Consider the following 21920-nt stretch of genomic DNA (forward strand, 5'->3'; position numbering starts at 1 on the left):
TTGTAGCTCAGTCATTTTCAACAAGTGACTTCCAGGGTTGCTTTGGAAGAAGAAAGCACATGAAGATTTGCAAATGGGAGGTTTTTGGAGGTCAACCCTGGAAGTGTCTCAGATCAGTCCCATCCATATTCCATTGGCTTGGATTTATACGGCCATAGTGAACATAAGGACAACTAGAAAGTGTGGCATAGCTACGTGTCCAGGTAGAAGAGGAAATAGGTTCTGTGCACAGTCAGCCATCTCTGACAGATGTATTTGTTGGCTCAACCTCATCCTTCTGGACATGTTTGCCTTTCCTCAGTTGACCCCTGTTCCAACTTATGACATCAGTTTGTGATTTTGACTCTAGCTTTAACACCTTATTTAAGGGATTTTTGACTGACTTAATTTGTCCTCATCTTATATCCTTTTGACTCTGATTCTTGCCCCTGCCCTCTGGCCTTTTTTCATTCAGAGAAGACTGGAATTGTTTCAGAGTTTAAGAGAATTTTAGAGATCATTGAGTTCAACAATTGTTTTTTATACTAGAGGTGTCTATTTCCAAAGACCATTGGTAAGTTTACATAGTACATGGAAACAAAATATGAACATATCAGAATCTTTTTCTGCAGCTTTCCTCTTTTCTTAAATATTTTATTTATTTATTTATTTGGCTGTGTCAGGTCTTAGTTACAGCATGTGGGATCTAGTTCCTTGACCAGGAATTGAACTCAGGCCTCCTGCACTGGGAGCATAGAGTCTTAGCCACTGGACCACCGGGAAGTCCCTGAAGCTTTCTTCTTTATAGTGCTTGGGCATTGTGAAAGGGAAAGGTCGGTAGGAAGAAAGGAGCTTCCTGATGTGATGGAACATGTTCATGAATTTCGGCCCTAGTTTTGATGTTGATTACTCATGTGAAAATTTTCTCATTTTAAAATGAGCTTAATAGGAAATGGCAACCCACTCCAGTACTTTTGCCTGGAAAATCCCACGGATAGAGGAGCGTGGTAGGCTACAGTCCATGGGGTCACAAAGAGTCAGACACAACTCAGCAACTAACACAACACTTAATAGAATGTAGAGAAGAATTATTAGACACAAGGAGTAACAGTGTTATGTCTGATGGTAAGACTATGAATGATTCTTTGGCTTGGTTCTGTTTTGTTTTGTTTTAAACTTTTCTTTTCCTCCAGATTTTATGCAGTGGGAATGCATTCCTTTTCTATTTACTGCCCTTTCCCAGCTGAGTGTCTCTTCAAATGTAAAAATCATGAAGGGCAAAAAGATGGAGAGAAGTTCTGGCTCCAACTAGCTCATAGAGTTAGGAGAATCACACGAAATAAGATGTAAGAGTACACTTTGAAAAATGAAGGCTAACTATATAATCAGGTTATTGCTGACAGGTTAGACTTGGCCTTAAAGATTCAGAATTTCTATGCAGGGGAAGTGGAACACATGAAGATAAATTTTTTTTAAATTATTGATTTGTTTGGCTGCTGCCAAGTCTTAGTTGGGGCACACAGATCTTTAGTTGCAACCTGCTGTGACTATAAGACATCTTGTTGTGTTAGTCACTTAGTCATGTGTGACTCTTTGTGACCCCATGGACTGTACTCCACCAGACTCCTCTGTCTATGGGATTCTCCAGGTAAGAATGCTGGAGTGGGTTGCCATTCCCTTCTCCTAAAGATCTTCCCTACCCAGGGATCAAACCCAGGTCTCCTGCATTGCAGGTGGACTCTTTACCATCTGAGACACCTGGGAAGCTAATGAGGCATCTTGAATATCTTCAATTCACCATTTCAGTTTATTGCTCCCCCAAGAGGAGGAAATTTGGCAGGCCCAACATGAATATTTGTTTCTCACAAAGACAAAAGCTAAAGATTATTTGCTGCTCACACAGACTAACAGTAAAATATTCAGTATTAAAATAATCACTTTAAAGTACACATTCGGGGGAAAAAAATGACCTTAGGAAGGAAGTACCCCATTTTCCTGAAGAAAGTGAGGAGATAAATGAGGATTGTCTGCTAATCTAGAAACCCTGCCTTTGATATGTTATGTTGGCCACGTAGACATGGGGCAAACCTGCTTGTTAGTGGTGACTGTCACATGGAAGTGCTTTAGTTCACTTATCTGGCTTCCCACAACCTTTGTGATTATAGGCCACTGACAAAAGATTTTCTTTAAATCAAATTGATCCTTCAGTGGTTTTTCTGCTTGTAAAAGTCATACATACTCATAAAATTCAGACTTTTAAGAACTAGATTATGGAGAAAAAGAAATAGTCACCCATTATCTTAGACTTAACTACTAATAGCAAGTTTGTGTATAGTTCTTTATATTTCTTCAATGCATATATGAACGCATTTACTATGAATTTTCTGAACAAAAATGTGTTTGTATGTTACATACTGTTTTGCACTTTTTTTTCCTCATGTTACATCATTACATCTTGAACATATTTCATAGGATTTTTGATACTGGTTTCCCTACTCTTCTCATTTTCTTTCAGAGCCCCTTAGACCCTGATCTGGATGGTAAATAACTTACAATGTGAAAAACAAGAGAGCCAGAGAGTGATTTAAAAAATAAGGCAAAACCTTTTTTTAAAGTCAGAGCTTTTTCAGTTTGGCCATGGCCCTACATTCTTATTGGCCAACCTATTACTTGTGACTGTTGTATTGATAGCATGAGTCATGAATTAATGACTTTGGAAAAGTAATTTTTTCCCCCCATCCTGGCATTCTTTCCAGCACAGGGCTTGTGAAAACTAATTGGATTTAAGGGTGATGTTGATCTGCCCTGGAAAGATGGAATGAGTTATCCACTGAGAAATACATCTGATCCAGCCACTCTCCAAAAACATCTCTCAATTTCTCTTCTACAGAATAGAATCCAAACTCATTAGTTTCATAGGTCAGATTTTCTTGGCCCATCTCTCCAGTTTCAGCTCCCAGCATCCCATTCCATGTACACATGCTTCACAAACTGCCTTTCTTGCTGACTGTTACCTTTGTGTTTTTGCATTGACTTACCCTTTGTGAAGATGCATTTTGCTAGCTTCTTTGTTTGGTGGAGCTTGTATGCTCATCAGCTCTTTGGTGAGATTTTGCTGGGCTCCATAGGCAGAGTAAAGAACTCCTCTGTTTTCTCCATGCTGGTTCTAATATGGTGGTTCTGATGCTAGAATGAAACTTACCTTACTAGTCTGAATTCATACCTGAACTGTAAGCCTTCAGAAATTAAGAACCATATTTTATTCATCCTTTCTCTCCAGAGATACTCAATAAGTGCTTCAATGAATTAGTAACAATTATAATTTCCTCAGTCCATCTAGTGTTGATTTCTTTATGGGAAGGGGACAATAAAGGTTTTTTTTTTTTCGTTTTTTTTTTTAGGCCTGTGATCAAGTATATTTGTTTACTTCCTTGCCACTAGCCTCAAAAGTGAAGAGATATAACTCAGTACCAATTTCCTCAGTAGCAATTATGGATTGTCAGAGGCAATTATAGATCCATGAACAAAAACAAATTTTATCCATTTATCTATCCACTTGATGAGGCTTCCTTGATAGTTCAGTTGGTAAAGAATCCGCCTGCAGTGTGGGAAATCCTGGTTCGATTCCTCAGGAAGATCCCCTGGAGAAGGGATAGGCTACCCACTCCAGTGTTCTTGGGCTTCCCTTGTGGCTCTGCTGGTAAAGAATCCTCCTGCAATGCAGGAGACCTGGGTTTGATCCCTGGATTGGGAAGATCCCCAGGAGAAGAGAAAGGCTACCCACTCCAGTATTCTGGCCTGCAGAATTTCATGGTTAGTCCATGGGGTTGCAAAGAGTTAGACACGACTGAGTGACTTTCACTCACTCACTCACTGACTCATTTGATAAAATTTTACTGGAAAATATAAATCTTAAGACTTGAGGTATTAGCAGAGAGATATGGTTAGGATCAAACTGCCTTCCCCTTATTATTTATTCCTTGTAGTAAAAAGCAACTGTGCCTTCCCTTTTAAATTCCTAAATCTAGGTTTAGACTGCTTAAGAAATGGAAATGGATGTTTAATTTCAAAGTTGCTTATCTCACTAAGAGTTGCCGACATAGTAAAGGAGATAGTATTTATTTATGTTTTTTTAAGCTAAATATCAGAAAACTTGCTCAGAGTAATTTGACTTAACAAAAGGGTTCAGTAATCTTCCTTGAAAAATGATCCTGAAATCAATTCCTTTAATTTACATTAGGCTCTCCAAGGAAATAAACACACTTTCCTATTTAAAATGAGGCTGGCCCGGATACCTTTTCTGAGCTAGAAAAATCCAGGCTGAAATAGTACTTTACACTGATTCCTTTTATAAACTCTTCGTTGGGACTTCCCTGGTGGCTCAGATAGTAAATAGTCCACCTGCAATGCAGGAGACCCAGGTTTGCTTCTTCCTGAGTCGGGAAGATTCCCTGTAGAAGGGAATGGCTACCCACTCAAGTATTCTTACCTACAGAACTCCATGGACAGAGAAGCCTGGTGGGCTATAGTGCACAGGGTTGCAAAGAGTCGGACATGACTGAGTGACAAACTCTTTCACTCTGAAAAGTATATCTGCTGCTGCTGCTGCTAAGTTGCTTCAGTTGTGTCCGACACTGTGTGAACCCATAGACGGCAGCCCCCCAGGCTCCCCCATCCCTGGGATTCTCCAGGCCAGAACACTGGAGTGGGTTGCCATTTCCTTCTCCAATGCATGAAAGTGAAAAGTGAAAGGGAAGTCGCTCAGTCGTGTCTGACTCTTCGCGACCCCACCAGGCTCCTCCATCCATAGGATTTTCCAGGCAAAAGTACTAGAGTGGGGTGCCATCGCCTTCTCCGGAAAAGTATATCTGGAAATAGCTAAACAATAGGACCAAGTGGACATGTTTTTTTCTCTCCTTATGAACTCAGATACCTTTTTCCCTTTTCAGCCTTAGTTTTATTATACAACTGCCCTTTTTCCATTAATTAACTAATCAGTCAATCACCTCATTCATTCACATTGTCATTATTGATGCCTGTTTTATGTGTAAGACACTCTAGATTTGGGGATACAAAGGTACCAAGTTCAGGTAAGAATTTTATCTCAACTCTCTGTTCTTAAAAAATTAGTTTATACTCCCTGTGACTGACTGCTCAATTTAATGAATGTCCATTTAGGATCTATTCTGTGCTCAGAACTGTTCAAAACCCTAATCCATAATCTTTCTAGAAGCTAGCAATTTATCCCGTTAATTTAAATGATGACTAATAAATTTGAAGTTCTTTGTGTGGCTAATGTCATATAGGAGAAGGCAATGGCACCCCAATCCAGCACTCTTGCCTGGAAAATCCCATGGACAGAGGAGCCTGGTAGGCTGCAGTCCGTGGGGTCGCGAAGAGTCAGACACGACTGAGTGACTTCACTTTCACTTTTTATTTTCATGCATTGGAGAAGGAAATGGCAACCCACTCCAGTGTTCTTGCCTGGAGAATCCCGGGGACGGGGGGAGCCTGGTGGGCTGCTGTCTATGGGATCGCACAGAGTCGGACACGACTGAAGCGACTTAGCAGCAGCAGCAATGTCATATATTTCTTTTTTAATTTATTTTTTACTAAAGTATAGTTGATTTATGCAAACTCTTCTTATTTCTGTGAAATATATATCTCCTTAGTTCTCAATATTAATTATTCAAATGCTGTATTAATGCAGGCTTTCTTAAATATGCTGAAAGAATGTATCTGTGTTAGATAAATGTTATTGTTCATTTTTAGAGGGATTGAGTGGTTTTGTTAGCAGAGTTGGAAACAAATGTGATTGCTTAAATCTTAAATTGTGTTAAGATGGGAACTGGTGATAAACAGACAAAAATTAATCATATGTGCTGTGATTATGGTTTTACAGAGGTCATAGATCTGCTCTATGGAAACTTGAGTTTCTGGGTAACAGTTTGAAATTATTGCATAATCAGGCCATTTAATAGGATAACCCAATAAAAGGTAATTTGAGGTCTATGTTAAGAAACTGAAAACTAAGTGCTATGACTACTTACCAGGTGAAATGAGAAAAGTTCGTCTCTCCTTTAGTTTCATCTGTTGTGGGCAGGGGAAAAAACAGTTCTTAGAATCAGGTCTTACCCTATCTAAGACTGAGAAGACCCTGGCAGCTTCTCAGTGTATACTTTCTAGGGAAGCAGATAATGGAAGACCCTTTCTTCCTTGTCTTATATGATCTCTCTTTTAAAGCCCAGGTCTTATTTAAGCATAGATTCTCATACTCAGAAAAACTCGGACTGTTTTGGTCTTAACCTATAAATCAAGAGGGAAAGCCTTTTCCTGCTCTCCTGAAGAGTTCTGCCCTCAGTAAAGGGCAGAGAAAGAGTTTATGTCATAAATCACTCAGGAGTTGTTTACCACGTTAATCTAGAGGGCACTCGCCCACGGCAGGCAGTAAAGTTACCTTGGTTGTTTAAAAATAACCTGAGTGGTTTATTCAGACTGTTCACAAATGTTTGGACCTTATTCAAGGGCTGTCCTAGACTGACCAGTTACCTTTATTTTTCACTGCTCTTCTTAGATTCACCCTTTCACCATCCAGTCACATTGAGTGGAGCAGGGGTTCTTGAAATTGCAACATTACTGACTTTCCAGCCATGTGATATAACGTCTCAGACCCTGAGTTAAATTTCAACCCAGGCATCTCTCTTCAGTTAGGGTCACCTACAGGCCAGACAAAAATCAAGGTCATGTTGAACCAATGTAAGGAGTTTTTTGTTGGTTGCAATAACTATAATGTTATTCGCTGTTTGAAATACTATACCATGGTTAATCATAAGTTGCTGCTGTTGTTTCCTTTTATTTATGAGCCCTTAATCAAGGGGGTGCAGCAAGGGCCACTGTTTGAAAGGAGCCTTCCGTGAGGTCTTCCTTTTGGATGCTCCTTCATCTTTCATTGTGAAAAGAAGAGGACTTCATGTGACTTTCAAAAGTTATTGAATATTGTATATTGGCCTCTTGGAGAACAGATTTTCCTCTTCTGAATTTAAATGATCGTGTTATATGTTTCAGCTGATGACCAGTACTCTTCAGACTATTCCTTTCAGTTGGTCCCAAACTTGATTAATTCTTATATGTCAGTCACTATCACTAAAAGTTATATATTGGTTCTCTGAAAGCACATTTTGCTATCTAGAATTCAAGTTGTCTGTTTTTAACCATATGTTTCTGCTGATGTTAACGTAAACAGTCAGACCAGATCTCTCCAGGCAGCTCTTTTAACTGCCCTTCCACCCCCACCCCCACAAACTAATGGTTGAAACCTTAAATGTCAGTCTCTCTCTTTTTTAAGCTTTTATATCCTATTTTATGAGAATTCATCTTGTGAGTTACCCTTGTTAAAAGAGGGGGTCATATCCAGGAATCAGGGTAGGATCATTTTGTGAATGAATTTTGGAATTGATCATGCATGTGAATGAATTTTTAAAATCTAAGAATTGAGTAATAGCTTATGCTGTCAGACTTGTTGATTTGTCAACTTCATCCTAAATTGAATTTGGATAAAACTAAAGCTTGGGTAGCTGCTTTTTCTTTGAGGCACTCAAAATGTTTCCAAAGTTTAAAATCTAATGTATTTTTTACTGATAGCTTTTCTGTGGATTTCATTTACGTGAGCTTTTAACTCTTCAGTTGATCCCTTGTGAGCCCTCTCCACTGGCCACACTGGTTTCATGTGGTTCCCTAAGTATAGCACACACTCCTGTGTGGCTTGGATTTTGCTGTTTCTGTTACCAACCAGAGTTCTTGGCAGTTCTCCTTAATCAATAGAAACAGATAAGAGGCTAGACAGGAAATTCAGGCAAAGCACTGTCGGGGTTCCTGTTGTAGCCGGAGGGAGTGAGCACATGTAACAGGTTCCCTTGCTTGCTCACTCCCTGAGGTGGGGCCAGCGGGTTCCTTTTATGCAGTGAGGGTAGGGGTGGGTTCAGGTGTTGGGCCTGAGGGTGGCTTAGGTGTTTTGCCCATCCCTTTTGGTGGTATTGTGTGCAGGGAACATGCATAGTACCCTGCTTTTGCTCCTTGCTCTTAAGAAGTGGCAATTGGGTTTTTGGTCTTTTTGTATCTTGTTGTCCATAATTTGTCCCAACTGCTCATGTATGTGGTTATTTTTAGTCCCTTATTTCTTTTATTTTGTTGCTTGAAGGAGACATTTGTTCAGCGACAAGCATGATAGCAAAGGGTCCCAGGTCTCGGTCCCAACCTGTCTCATTACTGCAGACTGGTGTTCTATAGTACTTGACATCCTTAGAGATAAGGCTGAAGTACTCCTTCTGTCATTAAATTCTGCCCTCTGCTTACCACCTGGACTTAAATGCTGCTCACTGAACCATTTTATTTGGCCTATTACTGAAGCACTTATTTCACTCTACCTTGTGTTTTAATTGATTTTGTGCACATTTTACTCCTCTATGAGAGGCAGACTTATTGAGGACCAGGACTCTATCTTCACGCAGCATCCAAATGATTGACTTGATACAAAGCTGTGTGCATCTTTTGTTTTTCCATTAACATAAGGAAACATTTCTTATAACATTTCTCAGAACTGCTGTGAGGAAGGGCTAAGAGATGGAGAGGAAAACTCTTGATCAAATTCAGAAGTCTCTTTACAATAGTTTTCAGTGACAGAGTGTGACATAACAGCTTTGCATTTTTCTAAGATACCCAAAGATTAAGATGGATAGTTGGCCAGAACAAGAGGTGATATCTGCCTCCAATCTGTTTGACCAAGTCAGGTTGAGACAAGAATGCTGGAGAAGGAGCTTCTCTGACTGAACGTGTTTGTTTAGGCCCCCTTCAAGCTTCTTCTCTCCTTGTACCCACATTTTCAATGCTCTTTTTATGTGGAATGGCATGTTAGCTGTAAGAGATAATAGGGGTCATATTCATTGTACCAACAATAGTCTATCTTAATGTGATCACACGCACTAGACAGATTATTATTACAGGAACTTGGGGTAAATAGCGTGGGACATTAAAACAAACAAGCCAAAAGGGCTGTCTGGGACCAAAGGAACAGAGTTACTGGATTTGTTTAAAGAATTAAGCTTATGAGCTACACTTTCCCCCTTTGCAACACAGATAAAAATCTTTACTTGAGGGACATTTCAACATCACAGCTGCAAGTGTAGCTTACAATGGAAAATGTTTTTCATTTTGGAAAGAGGCAATTGCTATTTTGTAATGGAAGACATGCTATTTTGCATGCAAAGCCAATACAGTTTCATGAAAGGAGCAGAGTCTAGTGTAACAACCTCTAAGTCAGGAGATCAACGTTTTCATCTTACTAGTCCTTCAGTCAAGAAATCTGAAGTGTCTCCCCTGTTCGGAACTGCTAAGTGTCATGGACAATATAGTAAAAGCAGAAGACACTATGTCTTCCCCAGGAGGGAGAGGAAATTTAATAGGCAGCTCATATGCACCAAGGTCAGCAAAATATGTTAGTTCAGCAGGGTATTATCAAAGTGTCACATGACTAACTACAAACCAGAAGGCAAGGAGTGGATTGCTGTGGGTTTTACTGCTAGGTGGCTTTAGATTCTTGGATCTTCTCCATGACTTATTACTTCCATTTAAACTGACGATTATACTCGCTGTCTACCAAGTTATGGAAGTAATCAAAGTAATGTTGAGGCTGTGAATTTAGAACCTGAGTCTCTTGCTCTTTGGTACACAGAATGAGGAGATATGACAGTGTGGTAGAAGAGACTCTTGAAGATTGATGAGTGCTCTGTGATAAAAGAAATGAGTGCTTTTATAGTATGATTTTAATTAAAGAGAGTCTTTTAGTTTTGTAAAATGTAACTTTCTATTAATAAGTGGCAACTTATTAGAAAGATCTATCAAGTTGATTTGTTCTTCCTTTAAGAAAGACAGGACATTTTATTTTCCCATAAGACTTTTTTTTTTTTCATTTATATTTTACTCCATTCGTTAACTCATTCAGTTGGTAATTACTGAGCACGCATGCTTTACTTGGCAGGAATATAAATCTGAAGAAGGCATGGGCCATGCCTCAGATCTCATGTAGAGGAGAATGAAGAAACCAAGGAGAGTTTTTACTGTTTTGAGTGGTTAGGATCATTTTTGCTTGTTTTCAATAGTTTGAAGAAAACTCCAGATTTTAGCTAGGTTTACTGTGCTGTCTTCATTTATTCATTTTTTTTCCAAGTTAATGGGTACTAGAAACCTGATCTTTCTTGACATCTACCTTTCATTTGCCCTAGAAATACAAATGATCCCCAAGTCCTTTCGATGTCTGTCTCCAGGATATGTGTTGAATCTGTCCACTTCTCAGCTTATTTACCCTCTTGACTACTCCATTTACCTTCTTACTGGTTTCCGAGGTTTTGCTCTTAATCCCTCTCATTAGAGGCTTTCAACCTTTTTTGCCTATGACTCACAATAAAGAATACATTCACGACACCCACAGTACACATATGTCTGTGCTTTGTTCCTATCAGTAGCTCTGAAATGAGAGAGTCATAAAATAATACTTTTACTCTGTATGACACAGTCTGATATTTTTTTAATTCTTTTTTTTTTCTTTTTTTATACTGCAATGGTCAACTAAATTCACTTCATGATCCATTAATGGGTTGAAATACACTGTGCTGATCCTTTTCAACACAGGGGCCAGCATGATGGTTTTATCCCACTTCTGGTTTAAAATTTTTCGTTGGCTTCCCATTGCACTGATGACGAAACCTGGAAGTAACTGTGCTATCCGTAAGGTCCTGCATGATCCCACTCCTGCTTCTCCTCATTCTTTCCATCTTTCAACACCTTTTCAGTTCACTTCGGTCTCTCAGTTGTGTCCGACTCTTTGCGACCCCATGAATCACAGCACACCAGGCCTCCCTGTCTATCACCAGCTCTCAGAGTTTACCCAAACTCATGTTCATTGAGTCAGTGATGCCATCCAACCATCTCATCCTCTGTTGTCCCTTTCTCCTCCTGCCCTCAGTCTTTCCCAGCATCAGGGTCTTTTCAAATGAGTCAGCTCTTCGCATCAGGTGGCCAAGTACTGGAGTTTCAGCTTCAACACCAGTCCTTCCAATGAACACCCAGGACTGATCTCCTTTAAAATTGACTGGTTGGATCTCCTTGCAGTCCAAGGGACTATCAAGAGTCTTCTCCAACACCACAGTTCAAAGGCATCAATTCTGTTGCACTCAGCTTTCTTTATAGTACAGCTCTCACATCCATACATGACTACTGGAAAAACCATAGCCTTGGCTAGACGGACCTTTGTTGACGAAGTAATGTCTCTGCTTTTTAATATGCTGTCTAGGTTGGTCATAGCGTTCCTTCCAAGGAGTAAGCGTCTTTTAATTTCATGGCTGCAATCACCATCTACAGTGATTTTGGAGCCCCCCAAAATAAAGTCTGAAACTATTTCCACTATTTCCCCATCTATTTGCCATGAAGTGATGGGACCAGATGTCATGATCTTAGTTTTCTGAACGTTGAGCTTTAAGCCAACTTTTTCACTCTGCTCTTTCACTTTCATCAAGAGGCTCTTTAGTTCTTCACTTTCTGCCATAAGGGTGGTGTCATCTGTATATCTGAGGTTATTGATATTTCTCCCAGCAATCTTGATTCCAGCCTGTGCTTCTTTCAGTCCAGCATTTCTCATGATGTACTCTGCATAGACGTTAAATAAGCAGGGTGACAATATACAGCCTTGATATACTCCTTTTCCTACTTGGAACCAGTCTGTTGTTCCATGTCCAGTTCTAACTGTTGCTTCCTGAACTGCATACAGGCTTCTCAAGAGGCAGGTCAAGGGGTCTGGTATTCCCTTCTCTTTGAGAATTTTCCACAGTTTATTGTGATCCACACAGTCAAAGGCTTTGGCATAGTCAATAAAGCAGATATAGGTGTTTTTCTGGAACTCTCTTGCTTTTTCCATGATCCAGCAAATGTTGGCAATTTGATCTGAGGTTCCTCTCCCTTTTGTAAATCCTGCTTGAACATCTGGAAGTTCATGGTTCACATATTGCTGAAGCCTGGCTTGGAAAATTTTGAGCATTACTTTACTAGCGTGTGAGATGAGTGCAACTGTGTGGTAGTTTGAGCATTCTTTGGCATTGCCTTTCTTTGGGATTGAAATGAGAACTGACCTTTTCCAGTCCTGTGGCCACTGCTGAGTTTTCCAAATTTGCTGTCATATTGAGTGCAACACTTTCACAGCATCATCTTTCAGGATTTGAAATAGCTCTACTGGAATTCCATCACCTCCACTAGCTTTGTTCGTAGTGATGCTTCCTAAGGCCCACTTGACTTCACATTCCATGATGTCTGTCTCTAGGTGAGTGATCACACCATCATGATTATCTGGGTCATGAAGATCTTTTTTTGTACAGTTCTTCTGTGTATTTTTGCCACCTTTTCTTTATATCTTCTGCTTCTGTTAGGTCCATACCACTTCTATCCTTTATTGAGCCCATCTTTGCGTGTAATGTTCCCTTGGTATCTCTAATTTTCTTGAAGAGATCTCTAGTCTTTCCCATTCTATTCTTTTCCTCTGTTTCTTTGTATTGATCACTGAGGAAGGCTTTCTTATCTCTCTTGCTGTTCTGTGGAACTCTGCATTCAGATGGGTATATCTTTCCTTTTCTCCTTTGCTTTTTGCTTCTCTTTTTTCACAGTTATTTGTAAGGCCTCGTCAGACAGCCATTTTGCTTTTTTTGCATTTCTTTTTCTTTGGGCTTGTCTTGATCCCTGTCTCCCGTACAACATCATGAACCTCTGTCCATAGTTCATCAGGCACTCTGTCTATCAGATCTAGTCCCTTAAATCCGTTTCTGACTTCCACTGTATAATCATAAGGGATTTGATTTAGGTCATACCTGAATGGTCTAGCGGTTTTCCCCACTTTCTTCAATTTAAGTCTGAATTTGGCAATAAAGAGCTCATGATCTGAGCCACACCTATACATGTGTTCTTTCCTCTTCCTAGTTTTTACCCAGCCTAGTCCTCCTGTTTTCCTGCAGGACTCTGTATAAAGATCACTGCTTTAAGAAAATTAGATTTCCCTTTATAATCCTTCATCTTCCTCTTTACTTTTTATTGATTGTATTTGTTATAGTAATTTAAAAAAGTTTGTTATAGTTTTATGATTATGTGTTCCATGGTATGACTCTTCGTTTAATATTGATGGCTCACCCTAGACTGTAAATTGCTCAACAGCTAGGACCAGGCCTGTTTTGTTTGTTGCTCCCTCCACAGCACCTCGCACAGTCCTAGCATGGTTAGCAAATATTTTTGAGCCTCTACTTTGTGTCAGGCTCTGTGCTTGGCCCAAGAGTGCAAAGATGAATAAGTCATAGACCCTGCTGTCAAGGATCTGCCTTTTTTGGCATGTGGTGTGTCTGAAGACAAGCTCTCTAGAAAGCAAAATAGGTTTAAGAACGATGTTTGAAAGGGTATGAAAATGCTAAAATTCCTACAAATAAGGGGTTTTTTTAGTTTAAGACTGCAACTGGAGCAGGGTTTTCCTTATTGTAATACAAATTCAAGAAACTACAATGTTTTGTGGAATGATTATGGCATTTCTCACTGATATATAGAAGGATTTAAGCAAATGATAGATGCCTTTTCTTTTGATTGTTATTTATGTCTCATTACGTGGTTCTCAGACTCAGAAAGTCTGAAAGACAAGGCATTGAGACTAGTCTCCCTCTGAATTCCGGAACACTCAGTTATAACATCCCTGCCAGGTGCTCATTAAACCTTGAACTCTTTCAGTGGTGGAGAAGTAACTCTTAGACAAAACAGCCTTTTCCATTTTGGAACAGTTTGAATTGTTAGAAAATGTTTTATTACGTTGCCTTATTTTTCTGCCCATTTGTCTGCCCTTTGGAGTCATGGAGATACGCTTGCTCTTTCTTCCACAAAACAACTCTCCATCTATGTATTTGCAGATAGCTCACTTGCCCACAGTGTTCTTTTTTCCCAGTTGAAACAATTTTGGTTTTCCCAATTATTCCTGTGATGATTTCCCTACCCTTTCTATTCCTATGACACTCTTAACATGTTCCAGGTATTTCCATGTAGGCTTGGAAACTTAGCGCCCACCATGGAGGCAGCACTCCACTTGTGTCCGAACCAGTGCAGCTCAGGACTAGATTTTCCTACTCTGAACACTATACCTCTGCTAATCTGGCCGTAAATTGCATTGGATTTTTCAGCAGCCAAGCCACACTGCTGGCTCACATAATGTTCACAGTCAGCTAAAACCCGCTAGATCTTTTTCACATGAACTCTTGTTCAGCCTGGTCACTCTCCCACCCTGACCTTAGGCATGTAATAGTTTTCTTTCTTGTATCCATGTAATAGGTTTTTACGTTTATTCCCATTCAGTCTCATCTTATTAACTTCAGACCAACATTCCCTCCAGTTGCTTGTGGAGTCTACAGGCTTGGCAAAAGAAGAAAAAAAAAACAAAACCAAAAACCCTCCAACTCCAGTGAATACCACAAACAGTTATTTGCTTTAGGTTCAGGAAATGAAAAGTTATGCTGGTTTTAAGTTTCTCAATTTGCCTTCCTCGTCCCTCCTCTGTGCCACCCCCACCCCCTTCAGTGTTTTGGTCCGAGGCCCAGTGCAGCATGTCTGCAACTTAGGCTCTCTTTACGGAGGGCCCAGCTCTCATCCTCCACACGCTGAGGTGTGGCAATAGCCAGGGTCTGTCTTGGCTAAGCTGAGGGAGCATCTCTTAGCCTTGCTGAGGAAACCTTTGCTGCCTTGTGATACGAAACATGCCACCTACTTGCTCTGTGCCATTGTGGGGCCGACTTGGCTCATTGTCTCCCAGAGGAGACACAGAGCAAGCAAACTCCTCTCCCTCGCCCCCTCCCTCACCCCCCACCATCTCTTTTGTCCCCACAATCCAGCTCTGGAAAATATCTGAAGGCCACAGAAGTGGGAGTACCCTTTGATGTTTATATTGGCTGGCTCCTTTTCCTTTTTACTTCTTCTTCTTTTTTTTTTTTTAATAATCAGAGTAGTAGAAAACGTGGAGAATTAACCGCATGACAGCAGCAGAGGAATTCATTAGAAAAACTGAGATGAATTCTGCTCAGATTTCAGGTTCTCAGGCAGGAGTCACAAAGGAGTAATCGTCTTCTAGTTGTTTTTAATCATTTCTTTTGTGGCACCTTCCTTGTCCATGAAACCAATCTCAGTGTCCAGCATGAGGGAGCCTGAGAACAGAGCAGTCGGAATGGAGGCTTTGATTGGGAAATTACTACAGTGGTATTAACTACTTCCTTCTAACCTCCCTTTGATGGAACTTGTCCATCTTGGAGAGGGCAACGGACAGTACTATGTCACTGTATTTTATTTCAAGTGTTACCTATTAACTTTTTAAGACTATAAGTAATGTGCATAACACTTTACTACAGAAAATTCTTAAATTGACAAAAACAACTTCTGGGGCATCAAGTTTTGCAAAGTGTGTTTTCTCACTTGAACTGCAGAAGTCCCCCCAACCCTTTTTTTCTTTATTAGCCTTGAAAGCAACTCTGATGGTGTCTCTGCCCTTGACTTAGTTCATTTATGTTTAAAATTTTTTCTTGAAGGAACTTGATAAAATAACACATTGATTTTTCTTTCTAAATATATAAAGGCAGCAACTGGATTTCCAGAAGCTATGATAGGATAAAAATTTTACTCCATAGTAGTTTTGACTGCTTTGCTTAAATATTGGATCTTCATTGCTATTCTATTTACTCATGAATCTGTTTTTAAAATGCAATCATATTAGGAAGTTTCATATTGGAATAATTTAAGAGAAAAATCTTTCTCAAGTACTTTTATACCCTTCAGAAGTTCCTGTTAATACATAATGTATCAATCTTTTAAGTATGAATGTTTGTATCTATTTATTTATTTTTTGTATCTGTTTATTAAAGCAGATTCTATAAAGCCCCCCTTTCAGACCTTTTAGCGCAGTTCTAATAAAATAGATCTGCCTGAAAGCAATGAAAAGGACAGTGCTTGAATCTTAGTGATAGTTTTGCAAAGCGAATTCATTAACCTGAAGTACTCATGCATGTCATTTATTTAAAAGCCATTTGGTTTTAACTTTAAGCTCACCCAGTCAGCACGTGCTTTCATCAGACATTTAGGGCCTAACAGGGATGGATTTATTTAGTATCACAGAAAATTTCCCAGGGAACAGTCTTCTCATCTTAGGGCACAGAGTCAGACTCTGAGACTCAGAACCAGACCGTTGGCAAGTAAATTACCTTTTCATGTCGTGTTTCTCTTACTTGCCCAGTGGAGATGCACAGACTTGTTATCTGCTTGTCAATGAGAGAAAAATATATCCTGTCTCTTTTGTGTCAGTGGTTATCAGGAAGGAGTGATCACTGTGGCCTGCAGTTTTTATAGGGAAGGCCCTGTGGAAGATGGGAGACGTGAGCGAGGCCTGGGAGAGTACCTAGGATGTTAGTCATTCCAAGACCATTTTTTGAGGACTTCTGATAAAGGGATATTTAAAATATGTTGCCTGCTTCTGTTTTAGGTTGGCGCAGAGGAGTCAGGAAGGCAACAAGAGAAAGGGAGTAAAAGCAGAGCAGCCAGAAAGCTCATAGTGTGTTTTGTATTCATGAAGCAGTGGAAGGTGTGATTCAATTTAAGTTTAAAAAAACAGCCATTCATCCTGAGGAGATCATTAAGAAATGAGTATAAAGTATGTTTTTATGAATATTTTTATTTGTGCTATTTATAAAAATGAAAAGTTGCAGGGGAAAGTCTCAAGAAAACAGATTGAATAAGACTATAAGTAGAGAATGGAGTACTCTACAGATATTAAAATCATGCTGTATAAAAACATTTATTCCAATGGGGAAATTCTTCCCTAATTCCAATTAGGGAAGAATGGGAAATGTAGGTTATGAAATAGAATATACACTGTGGTCCCAGTTTTGTAAAGTGTTTATATTTATTATGTGGGGAAAAATTAGAGAGGATTCAAAACAGTTAGCAATATGTTCTGAGATGAGTTTGACTTTCTTCTTTGGGCTCTGATGTTTTCAGCTTTCTTCTGCCAACAAAATGCAATTAATTCTTTTTTAAAGTTAGGCTAAGAAGTTAGGCACTTTTTGGAATTGATTTATTCACTTATATGAGGCAATACAGAGTCCATTGTGAAAATCTGAGTTGATGAGTGACAGAATGAAAATAATATTGTTGAGAGACGAATAAGATAAATAAGCATGAGATGTTTCAGTGTAGAGAGCCTAGTTGGAGTGATGAATCTACAGATTGCAACAATACTTTATTGTAAAATGGTAGATGTTTGATGTTTGTTCCTGGAGTAGGAGATGGCAACCCACTCCAGTATTCTTGCCTGGAAAATTCCATGGACAGAGGAGCCTGGCAGGCTATAGTCCATGGGATCACAAAGACTCAGATGCAACTGAGTGGCTGAGTGCAGCACAACACAGATGTTTGAAATAAGAAGGTAATTGTAGGAATTCAAAAGAAGGGATGGATGCAGAACAGTATGAAGGGCGAATAGGCAGAATATGGTGAAATGGCTCTGGAGACGGGGGAGAGAATAGTCCTGAGGGAAAATGCAATATTTCAAGCTTGTTGGGGACATGAAGTCAATAGAAGACAGAGACCACTGTCTTGGAGATAGGGAAAAGTGGTTTTCAGTCCAGGTTGGTTGGTTGGTTTGGTTTGTTTTTTGTGTGTATGTTTTAGTTTCGTACTTTTTATTGGGAAGTGCAAAAACATGTTGCAAAATAAAGATAGTATATTTGAGTACCTTTATCCAGTGATCTTTGACTACAGTTGCTTTATAACTTATCACTTGTCTATGTACATATACATAATTTTTTTCAGATATGTTTGTTTATCTTGATCCTTTACCCTCAAATACTAAGTTTGTATTTCAAAGAAAGTGGATATTCTCTTACATAACCATTGTAGAGAATTATCAACTGTAGCAAATTTGATTAGATACGTTTATCTACACTATCATTAATATTCCAGTTTTGTCAATTAAGTCAGTAATGCAACAGTGTCTTTCACAGCATTTTTTTCTCTCTAGCACAGGAAAAACATCTAGGTTTAAGTATTACAATTAAATGTCTCTCCGTTTTAGTCTCCTTTCATCTAGAACTGGAACATATTCATAGCCTTCCTTTTTCTTTTATGGCTGATATTCCTGAAGACTATGGTTTGTCTATCCACCCCCCCCCCACCTTTTATTTTTAATTTGTTTTATTCAGTTTCCTCATGATTAGGCTTGAGTTATGCCTTGTCAGCCAGGTAAATGTTTTGTTCTTCTCAGGTTATCATATCTGGAAGCACAAAATGTTCATCTGCCTCTCACTGGGATGTAAATGTTAATCATCAGGTCAAGGTATTATTAGATTTTCCTCTACATAGGTACTGTTTTTCCCTTGCAAACACTAAGCAGTCAGTGGGAAGCAAATATCTTATTCCTCATGGTTCACCCAGATTTACTGTCCATTAAAAATTCTTTCATAATCCAAACTTTTTATGATAGTTGCAAAATCACAATTTTCCAACTCCAACATTCCCACCACACTTACCAATCATCACTAGATATTTTCCAGTAAGCAAAAGAGCTCTTTCTTTTCCTCATCTATTTATCCATCCATCTCTTCTTCCATCCATCCCTTACTAGTTTGGATTTATGGATTCCTGTTTTGTTTTGTTTTAATGGTCAATACTGTACTGAATCACTGTGGTGCTCAAATTGTCCCAGATTTGGCTAATGTGTTCTTGCCACATCCTGTACTCATGCCTGGAAAATCCTATGGACGGAGGAGCCTGGTGGGCTGCAGTCCATGAGGTCACTAAGGGTCAGACACGACTGAGCAACTTCACTTTCACTTTTCACTTTCATGCATTGGAGAAGGAAATGGCAACCCACTCCAATGTTCTTGCCTGGAGAATCCCAGGGACGGGGGAGTCTGGTGGGCTGTCGTCTATGGGGTCGCACAGAGACACGACTGAAGTGACTTAGCAGCAGCAGCAGCACCATTTATTTCCCTTTCTTTTAAAACTATTTACTTTCTTATTTTTTGGCATAGTAAGTTATCTTAGGCTCATCTGAATCTATTCCTTCCTAGTCCATTTCTCCTAGAATGGACTCCTGTTCCTTCCTAGTCCATTGCCCATTTCTCCAAGAATCAGTTGTTTTGTAGTGGAATGATATTAGAGACCAAGTTCTGGGAATAGGTGGGCTCATTACTACTGGAGTATCTTTGCTTCTTGGCCCTTTTGTGGACAGAGTTGAGAACTATATACATACATACACACCTGCGTATATACATACATACATATACGTATTTTAGAAAGTGAATTCATTCTTATACTTCCAATTTTAGTCCATTCCCACAGGTTTCTTCCTTGCTTGATTCAGTTTTCTATGACTTTCAGTTTGAAATGATGATAAGGCAAAATGGTAAAGGAGTCCAGCGTGCAGTGGGGAGACAGAAAATTGAAACTCACATGAAAGCCTCAAGTTTAGTGATTAGGTTAGGGTGTCACCCACACAGAGTAAGGCGTAAGTCGAGTTTGCCAAATCCAAAGGCGAGAGAAAGATAGTGAAAGTGGTAGAGGATGGCCACTGAATTTTGAGATACGTAAAGAAATTGTAGTAGAGATAAGAATAGCTCAGGGAAGGAGATACAGAAAATGGAGTCAAAGAAGAAGGGGGAGACGCCAGTGGGGGCATGATGGTCAAGACTGGAAAGGTTTTCAGTAATCAGATACTTCAAAATGGTCAGAAGAAATGGAAGATTGAGACTGGACCTTTGGATTTGATATTTGATTACCAAAGATTTTACAAACTAGAGCTCATTGGAGAATTTTTTGAGAGTACAACTTTAAAGTGGCCACGTAGCTCAGGCTGATGATGATAAAATTTGATTAAATGTTTGGGAGATATTCGCAGTTACTTTTTCTTTTAGATATGTTCACCAAATACCATTTTGTTTCTAATTACATGCTAATAAGCAAGTATGTTCTGTGTATAAAGTGACCAAATCTAAGAAGCATTGTAGACGGGCTATTTTAGGGAACTCATGTTTTTCTTTAAAAGCTCAGTTAGCATTTGGAATCGATATACAGTATAATATTTAAAAGAAAAACAACATATTTCCTCATCCCCCAAGAGGTTTCTTAAAATAGCATGTAATCTTACCTACAGTGGGAAAAAGTCTCAAATTTTATAAATTGGGTTGAATCTACTAACTCAGATTACCTGACCAGGAGAGCCCCCAAGAAAAACAAGGTGTGGTAAAGGTTATTGTAATGGTAATTAAGAAATTTGTGTTCTGCTTGCTGGGCCTCCCTCACTAAAGGCAGTGACCCAGCCTGTGGCTACTGGCACCATTTCTACTGCTGAGACATGCTGTCTTTTTAGAGAGACGTCCAAACCAAATCTTTGCCCACTTTGAAAGCCAAAATATTCTTCTCATTCCTTTCAGCCACAGAAAGGCTGAGCTTTTGCTAATGGGATCCATGTCTCTGTGACCTGTTGATGCATCAACCTGTTTTCTTACGTGGCATGTTAGCAATACAGGGTTTAATTTTAGTTGTTTTTCTTCCCAGAGTCAGAAGTGCTAGAAATCAGAAAGGATCTCTGAGGTCAACTGCTTTAAGCCTCTCACTTTCCAGATGAGAACACTAAGGCTCAGAGAGGTGAAATAACATGTCCATGGCCCCACAGCTGGAAGATGGTAGAACTTGAACTCAGGCCAGTTGACCTTCCTCCCAGGTCTGCAGCTGTACCATACATCACAGCATCTCTAGTCAACCGTAAAACCTCTTTGGGGTTATGTATCATACATTAGATGCTATGTATCAGATCTGTGTGGTGACAACCTATCCTGTAACAGAGTCATACTGGGCTCAGCAACAGTTTGGTAGCTACACCCACAAGCAAACCCTGTGGGCAATCTGAAGGTACAGTCTCTTCTGAGTTGAAAGGAATCTGTGGAGATCCATTCTGTAAATCTGTGAAGTTCTGTGTTGCTGAGTGGTTGCAGCTATTCTCTAAGCTGTGGCACTTTGTGGAAGTCCTTTCCTCTTTCGTGATGGGTAATCCCATTTGCGAACTCTGATGGACCAGGAAGATTTTCTTCATATTACATATTACAAGACTCAAAGACAGTAGATTAAAAATACTATTTCTTTCTCCTTTCTTCCAGTAGCGAACATTCCACTTTACTTTCAATAGCATGTTCTACATGCTAATGTCTAACATTTTGGCACATATAGGAGCTTGTTTCCATTTTATCTGATTTTAGTCAACAGATATTTACAGAAGGCTGTGTGAGCCAGGCACCGTGCTGGGCACTGTGAGGTGACCAAGGGCCTTTGAGAACTGTGCATCGTCCCTCCTGAGTTCCGGGTAGTAACCGATTGTGCAGCAACCTCTGCTGATGGTCTCTGAGAGGCCTTTGATGGGTAACCGCTCTAGTTCCCAGGGCCTTGTTATCAGCTTCACTGATACTCTCTCCAGGGAACTTGTCCCTCTCACTATGATTCCCTTCAAAAAGATGAGATTTTCCAAGAGAATTTTAGAAGTGTCTTTGTTGTCTTACTCATTTCATTTTTCTGTAACATTTGAAAGGACTGAAGTCAGGAGAAAGAAGAATGTTTAGGTCTAAAAAAATGTGAATGTTCCTTTAAATCTGCTTTTGAGAAAATTACAGAAAAATATTCAGTACACTCAGGGATCTACTGCCCTTGGGATACTCATGCCTTGACTACCATCATGTTAGAAGATGCTATGTTTAGGCTTCAAAGAAAGGAATTATACTGGGAACTCTTAGTAATGAATCTTTTATTGTAACCTTGGTTTTCTTCCTCCTGCTAATCTTTTTAAATGG

General features: G+C 39.5%; 1 protein-coding gene across 1 annotated transcript in view; it reads left to right on the forward strand.

Annotated features, from left to right (window-relative positions):
- Nucleotides 1-21920, forward strand: part of RAD51B (RAD51 paralog B) — a 608130-nt gene that overhangs the window by 323115 nt on the left and 263095 nt on the right. The gene's annotated exons all lie outside the window — the stretch shown is intronic.

This window comes from Budorcas taxicolor, chromosome 10 (assembly GCF_023091745.1).
Source record: "Budorcas taxicolor isolate Tak-1 chromosome 10, Takin1.1, whole genome shotgun sequence".
Classification (NCBI taxonomy): Eukaryota; Metazoa; Chordata; class Mammalia; order Artiodactyla; family Bovidae; genus Budorcas; species Budorcas taxicolor.